Here is a 7,401-nt window from a genome sequence, read left to right as displayed (position 1 = left end):
CCCAAAGAGGGAATTCTGGATACCTCTCTCTCTCTCTCTCACACACACACACACACACAAAGTTGGTCTACTCTCTTCATTCACCATAGAGCACGTGGTTGCTTAGGCTCAAAGTCCAAAAGTCTGCCTTGATTCCTTCCTTTTTCCTACCTTTCACATGCCATCCATTAGTGAGTCCTCTCAGCCCCATCTCTAAAGTGTATCCTGCATCTGTCCACTGCCCTCCCCCCTGCTGCCAGACTACCATCATGTTTTACCTGGTTGGTTGCAGCAGCCTCTTAACTGATACTCCCATTTTACCCATTGCCCCTTCTAGAGTTTTCCCCACACAACAGTTCCAGTCATGCCTTGAAAATGTAAACTGGATTATATCACAGCCTTCCTCAATGCCCTTCGGTAACTTCCCGGTGCACTTACAATAACATTCAAAGATGTCACTGTGGCTTTCAAGACTCTGGATGACTGATCCTATATCCTGTTACTCTCTCCCTTCTCTGACCACTCTGGTTACATTGGCCTCCTTGTTGTTCCTCAGGCCCTGCTGTCCTTTCTGCCATGAATTCTTGCATAACTGGCTCCTTTTCCCCTTTCAGGTCTTATCCCAAAATGCCACCTTTTCAAAAAGACCTCTCCTGACCACTCTTGTCTAAAGTGGCCTCACAGTTACTATCATGTCGATCTATTTCATGTAATTCATTGAATTAACACAAACTACATTTTTTCCTGTATTTATTGGTTTGTCTGCTTCATTTCACTAGACTATAAACTCCATTAAGACACAGGCCTCAACTGTCGTGGCACTCAGAACGACATCTGCAACATAACAGCTTTTTATTTTTATTTATTTTTAAGTTTTTAATGTTTATTTTTGAGAGAGAGAGAGAGAGAGCAAATGGGGGGCAGAGAGAGAGGGAGACACAGAATCTGAAGCAGGCTCCAGGCTCTGAGCTGTCAGCACAGAGCCCAATGCAGGGCTTGAACCCACAATATGTGAGATCATGACCTGAGCTGAAGTGAGCCACCCAGGAGCCCCAAGAGCAACCTTTAATCATCTGAACTATCAGGATCACACCTGGAATTTTCCCCCAATTTGAGGATCTGGTGATCAATAACAATGGCTCAATCTGTATGCAGTGTGCATGTATTAAGTCCTTTGATGTTGATGATAACCCTATGAGTTAGGAACTGTTATTGTCCTTATTTTATAGATAAGGAAACGGAGACCCAGTTAATTCACCTCCCACAGTTACACAGCTGGTGCACAGTGGATCTAGGTCTGGAAGCCAACCTCTCAAGCCCATCAAAGGCTCCATGGGCTGGGCGGCTCCCCTAGTGTCCTGCACAGGACGTTTTGCTATCAAAGGAAGTGGTGAAGGGGTGAATGAAGGGCCTTTATCTAAATCCACCTCCCCCCGCCTATCCCCTCTTCACACCGAACTATGCTGGGAATGGCTGGAAGTTCATCTCCTAAACTTCTTTTTTAAATTATTTTTTAAATGTTTGTTTACTTTTAAGAGAGAGAGACAGACAGACAGACAGCCTGAGCTGGGGAGTGGCAGAGAGAGAGGGAGACACAGAATCTGAAGCAGACTTTAGGCTCTGAGCTATCAACACAGAGCGCAAGGCGGGGCTCAAACCCACGAATTGCAAGATCATGATTTGAGCCAAAGTTGGACACCCAAGTGACTGAGCCACACAGGTGCCCCATCATTTCCTAAACTTCTAAACAAAGAAAGCTTCCCCTCCGAATTATGTGGCAAATATGGAAATGCCTAAGGAAACCAATCTCTATCCTCCCATATTCTTGCCATGTGTCCTCTGGACAAATCCTTTAATTCCTTCATGCCTTAGTTCCCTTCTCTGTTAAATGGGGATAATAATACCTACCACTTGGGGCCTTTGAATGAAATGAAATAATGGACATTTGATGCCTTTGCTCATCAAATTGGTTGGATAAATGACAGTTATTTTGACTGCTTTTCTGGGAAACCAGAATTATTCAACTGTCTATCCATTTGGAATATAAAGTTAAGTTTTTACTTTACACTATTCCAAAAAGTTCCAGCAGTACAACAAACTAAACGTAAAACAAGACTGTAAAGTATGAGACTGTAGAAGAAAGTGCGTTTATGAAAGTAGGAAAAACAGATAGCTTTTACTTTATCAAAACCCCAAATTTGAGGTAGTGTGTAAGCAAAGTGAAAAGACAAGTGACAGGCCAGGAGAAGATATCTGCCACAGGTAAAGTAACAGGCAAAGGATCAGTATTCAGAATATATAAAGAATGCCTATAAATCAAGAAGCAAACGCTACACAGAGTAAGGCAGGGAAGGTATGAACAACCAATTCACAAACAGAAAATAACTGATCAACAAACACGTAATGAAATGAAAAGAAGACCAAAAAGAAAACCACTTTCTCCCCCCCACCCATGGCGTTATCAGAAATCTAAAAATTTGATGTAGCTTCCCCGAGAGCAATTTGTCAGGTAGCGATTACATTGTAAAACTTGAACAACAGTGATAATAGTAGCAACTGTTAGGCACTGTTCTAAACACCATACAAGCACCATATGTTTTTTTTTTTGTTTTTTTGTTTTTTTTTTACCTGGGAGGTGGTAAGCATAATCATTCCCACTTAACAGAATGGGAAACCGAGGCCCAGACATGCTAAGTGACACACCCAAAAACACCCTAGGAGCAAATGGTAGCGCCAGCCTCTGACCCTAGGCAGCCTGGCCTCCGGGTCCCAGGGGCTGCCACACCTCTGCTCCAAGTCCTTCCTCCTCCCTCCTACCCTGACCCAGGGTTGTGGAGTAGAGAACCACCACGAGCCAAGAAAGTTGGTGGGCTTGGCACGCAGCTGCAGCAGGGGAAGTAGGACAGAACCTCGGTTCCCAACAGCGGAGGATGGGCGGCTCATCCCACTGTGGCCGATCGGCACAAGCCCCGCAACCGCATCGCAGCCGACTCGGTTGGGTAGGGAACCTGGGGCCCCTCCGCTCGGTTCCCTACGCTACTGCAGGCGCTGCTCCCCGGAGCCGAGCGGAGAGGGGAGGAGGCGAGAAGGCCATCCCCCTCTTCCACCTTCCCCCCTCCCCTGCTGCCTCTACGTCTGCGCAGCCGCGGTAGCTGCTGCGCCCGCTCTGCAGTGCCGGGACTGGGTCTGGTTGGGGAGGGTGAGTCCTCCGAGGGACCCCCGCGGGCGGGAGGTGGGGCTGGGAAACTGGGCTGGGCGGGGGAGGGAAGGGGGACGCGGGCGGCGACCTCAGGAGCGCGCGTGTGAATGTGTGCGAGTTGTCTGTGTCTGGGGGTGGAAGCAGAGGTGTAGGCCCGGGGAGGGGGTCTCCAAGCCCCTCTACTGGAAGAGTGACCGGGCTGGGGCTGGGTCGGGTCTGTTTGTCCGAGCCTGTGCGCCTCGCCCCGTGCGAGGAGGGGAATGACCCCGCGTTGCGCAGCCTCGTGGGTTGCCGCATGCGCGTGCGCCCAGGTCTCGCGGGGGTCTTGGCATCTCGGTCGGTCCCCCCCAATGCGTGCATCACGCCGTGTCCCTGTGCCCGCCCGCGTGTGCACTGCGCGAGTGTGCGTTGTGTGTCTGGGCGCGCGTGTACCGCCCTACAGTGGCGCTGCGCACAGGCGCGGGAATCGGACACGTTTGCATCCCCGCCCGGCTCCGATTAGCTGTGTGGCTTTGATCGAAGGCCTTCTCCGTCTGCAAAATGGGCGTGTCAGTATCTGCTGCGGAGAATTATGGAGAGGAATCCGTTAGGAAGAGGGTGGGGCGTGCGCCCCAGGCCTGGCACACCGGAGCGCTCCTGGAAAAGGTGGCTGCCCGTGTTGCTGATACTGTTACTGTTGTTACCGCATCCCCCTGGTTTCTTCTTCGCGGATGACCTGTTTGCTATTTCTCGGAGGACAGGGAGGCTGTGCGGTGTGAATTCCACACACACACACACCCTTGTCAGCCCCGCAGATTTCGCTCTGTCCCTCCCCTCCTCCCGTCTCCATCCAACCAGATCCAGCCTCTTCTGACCTGGATCCCAGGGCTCCTGTCTTCTCCATTGGCCACCCCTCTTCCTGGGCCTTCCTTCCCATTAGCCTGAACACAGGATTATATATTCATATTAAAAACGAAAAAGGTAGACAGAGAGAGAAAGGAAAAGGAAAGAAGAACCAAACGGGACCCCCCCACTCGTGCTGTTTCACTAACTTTTCCATGAAGGCCAGTATTTTCTTTTCCCTTGGGAAATGTTTGTGCTCACGGCCTCCTCTCCCTATCCCCAGCGCACACCTTGATTGCAAACTCACAGCCCCACGACCTGTGCTCTTTGGCTCACTGGCCTGGTGTCTTCCTTTTAAACGTTTGAAAGTATTGGCATTTTAAAATGTGGGAGATGTCATCTGAACCTATAGACTTCCAGTGTTCTCTTGAGAAATCAGAAGCTAGGAGACACTGGGCCCACATTTTCACTCTGCAAATATGGGTAGGGCGGAATGGGGCTGCTTCCTAGACACAGTCTCCTTTGCCACAGTCCCCACTACTCTCTATCACCTCTGCCCATATCATGCACGGCTCGTGTTGGCATTTGCCCCTGTTTCCCTTACAACAGAGAAGTGTTTCTCTAGCCTCATAGTTAATTTTCACTTTCAAACAGTGAAAGTAGGGGCGCCTGGGTGGCTCAGTCGGTTAAGTGTCCGGCTTCAGCTCAGGTCATGATCTCACAGTCTGTGAGTTTGAGCCCTGCGTCGGGCTCAGCACTGACAGCTCAGAGCCTGGAGGCTGCTTCCGATTCTGTGTCTCCCTCTCTCTCTGCCCCTCTCCTGCTCGTGCTCTGTCTCTGCCTCTCAAAAATGAATAAAAAACACTAAAAAAAAAAAAAAAACACAATGAAAGTAAAAGCGGGAGGTGTGGGTGGGGAGGGACCCTTTATTTAGCTTTCTGGATCCATCCCATTTGTGTTTTACGCCAAACTCCTGGAGGTGGAGCCTTACCCCCGGGGTTCCCCTCTGCTGCAACACCGGGTCTGCTGCTCTCCTTGCTCCTCTCTGCTCACTTCTCCTTCTCCCGCGGGAGAATGGGAGCTACTGAAGGTGTCCGGTGCATCCTCAGGTGCCCAGTACAGGCCTTGCACAAAGTTCTGGCTGAGAAATGCTTTGAAAAAGTCATTTCCATTCCAGCACTCGTGGGTGGCAGGTGTTAACAGGGTCCCACAGGAAGTGATGTCTCGGCTCAGCCTTGAGGTGTGGGCACAGTTTCTAGAAGCCGACACAGAAGGGCAAGGACAAGTCAGGCAGAGGGAGAACCAATTGGTTCCCCCACTCATCAGGCACTCCTGGGCATTAATCTCCTTCGGTTTCAGAAGAAAACGCACCACAAGTCTGTGAGATAGCTGATGCCACGATACACACCCCCATTTGACAGATGAGCACATTGAAATGGGGAGAATTTTTTTCAAGTTTGTTTATTTGGGGGGGGGGGTACAGAGGAGGGGGAGAGGGAGGGAGAGAATCCCAAGTAGGCTCCGCACTGTCGGTGCAGAGCCCGACTTGGGGTTCGAACCCACGAACTGGGAGATCGTGCCCTGAGCCGAAATCAAGAGTCGGACCCTTAACTGACTGAGTCACCCAGGCGCCCCAAAATGTGGGGAATCTTAAGCGACCTGCCTAAGGTCACGCCGCTAATGTGTGGCAGAGCTGAAATTCACCCCACGCCGTCACGCCCGTGCCTTGCCCTGCTAGCAGCAGTGACTATCTCATTAGTGCCATGCATTCTTTTCCTACCTTTGCGACTGTTCTCTCCTCCAGCAACACCCTAGCATTCACCCAGCTTTCACCTACTCTTTATCCTTTAAATCCCCCCCACCTTTTTTTTTTCCCTCCTAGCATTTTTATTTGACACCTGTGGTGGGCAGAAAGATGTCCACGCCTTCACCCCCAGATGGTGTGAATACATTGGTCACAGGGTGAGGGAAGATTAAGGCTGCAGATGACATTAAGGTTGCTAATCAACTGAGATTTGGGATGGGGGCATGATCCTGGATTATTTGTGTGGGGGTAGTGCAATCATAAGGACCCTTAAAAGTGGAAGAGGGAGGTGAGGGAGAGTCTCACACGCAGTGTGAAAACGCTCAAATGGCCAATGCTGGCTTTAAAGATGGAGGAAGGGGCCACGGGGCCAAGCAATGCAGGCGGCCTAAGATACTTGAGAAGGCAAGGAGACTGATTCTCCCCCAGAACCTCCAGAAGGAGCACGGCCCTGAGACACCTTGATTTTATTCCACTGAGACCCATTTCAGACTTCTGAGCTGCAGGACTGTAAGATGATAAATTTGCGTTGTCTTAAGCCACCCAATTTGTGGTAATTTGCTGCAGCAGCCATAAGAAACTAACACGGTGTCTAAAGAGTTCTTTTTAATGTGGTCAGGGGAGGGGCACAGAGAGGGAGACACACAATCTGAAGCAGGCTCTAGGCTGTGAGCTGTCAGCACAGAGCCTGACATGGGGCTCGAACTCACGACCATGAGATCATCACCTGAGCCAAAATCAAGAATTGGATGCTCAACCCACTGAACCACCCAGGTGCTCCTATTTTAACTCAATTTTTAAATAGCAATAAAAGAGGGTGCTGAAGAGGTGGGGAACCTTGCCTCTTTGGGGTTCAGTGCTATTCAGGTATGTCTAAGACCACCTCCCGGACTGTCCTGAAGGAGGGAAAATGTAGGGAATGTGGTGATGGAGGCTTTGAGGCCACGTTAGGAACCTGCCTCCACCCATGTGACCAGAGATCTTGAGGTGCGTGCAGCTGGTGGGATGGACCGGGGAGAGGGGTTAGGGAACAGGATTGGTGGGGTCAGTGGTGGAGTGGACTGGACGGGCCTAGAGCAGAGCAGGGGTAGCATTCTGTAAGACAAGAGCAGGTGGGCTTAGCGGTCCTTCGGATGTGCGGGTGAGGAGGCAAGTGGACAGTGATGCTTGTGGACAGTGGCGGGGAAGATGGATGGTGGAGCCCTGGTCAAGAGCAGGGGACCCAGGAGGCAGGATGTGCAGGAGGTGGGGGAGAGAGGGCACAGGTGTCTGGGGAAATGCATTTGAATTTGGGTTTCGAGGGTCTGTGAGTCACCCCTGTCCGTAAGGAAGACCTACGTGATGATTAGTGACGTTGAAGCAAAGGACATAGTCTGCGTATCCACAAGCATATGTTAGTTTCTGTTATGAAAACATTTCACATCTACTCACGGGTACAAGGATGGGTCTGAGAGCCCCCATCTTCCACTTTCCAGGTTGAGAAATCATCATTTGTTTGTTCTGACCCCCTGTTGTCTACTTCTTTTGACTTCACTGCAGAAGTACCTTATCATCCCATCCCATCCCATCCCATCCCATCCCATCCCATCCCATCCCA

The sequence above is a fragment of the Panthera uncia genome (assembly GCF_023721935.1).
Source record: "Panthera uncia isolate 11264 chromosome E2 unlocalized genomic scaffold, Puncia_PCG_1.0 HiC_scaffold_19, whole genome shotgun sequence".
Taxonomy (NCBI): Eukaryota; Metazoa; Chordata; class Mammalia; order Carnivora; family Felidae; genus Panthera; species Panthera uncia.
This window is presented reverse-complemented; position numbering follows the sequence as displayed.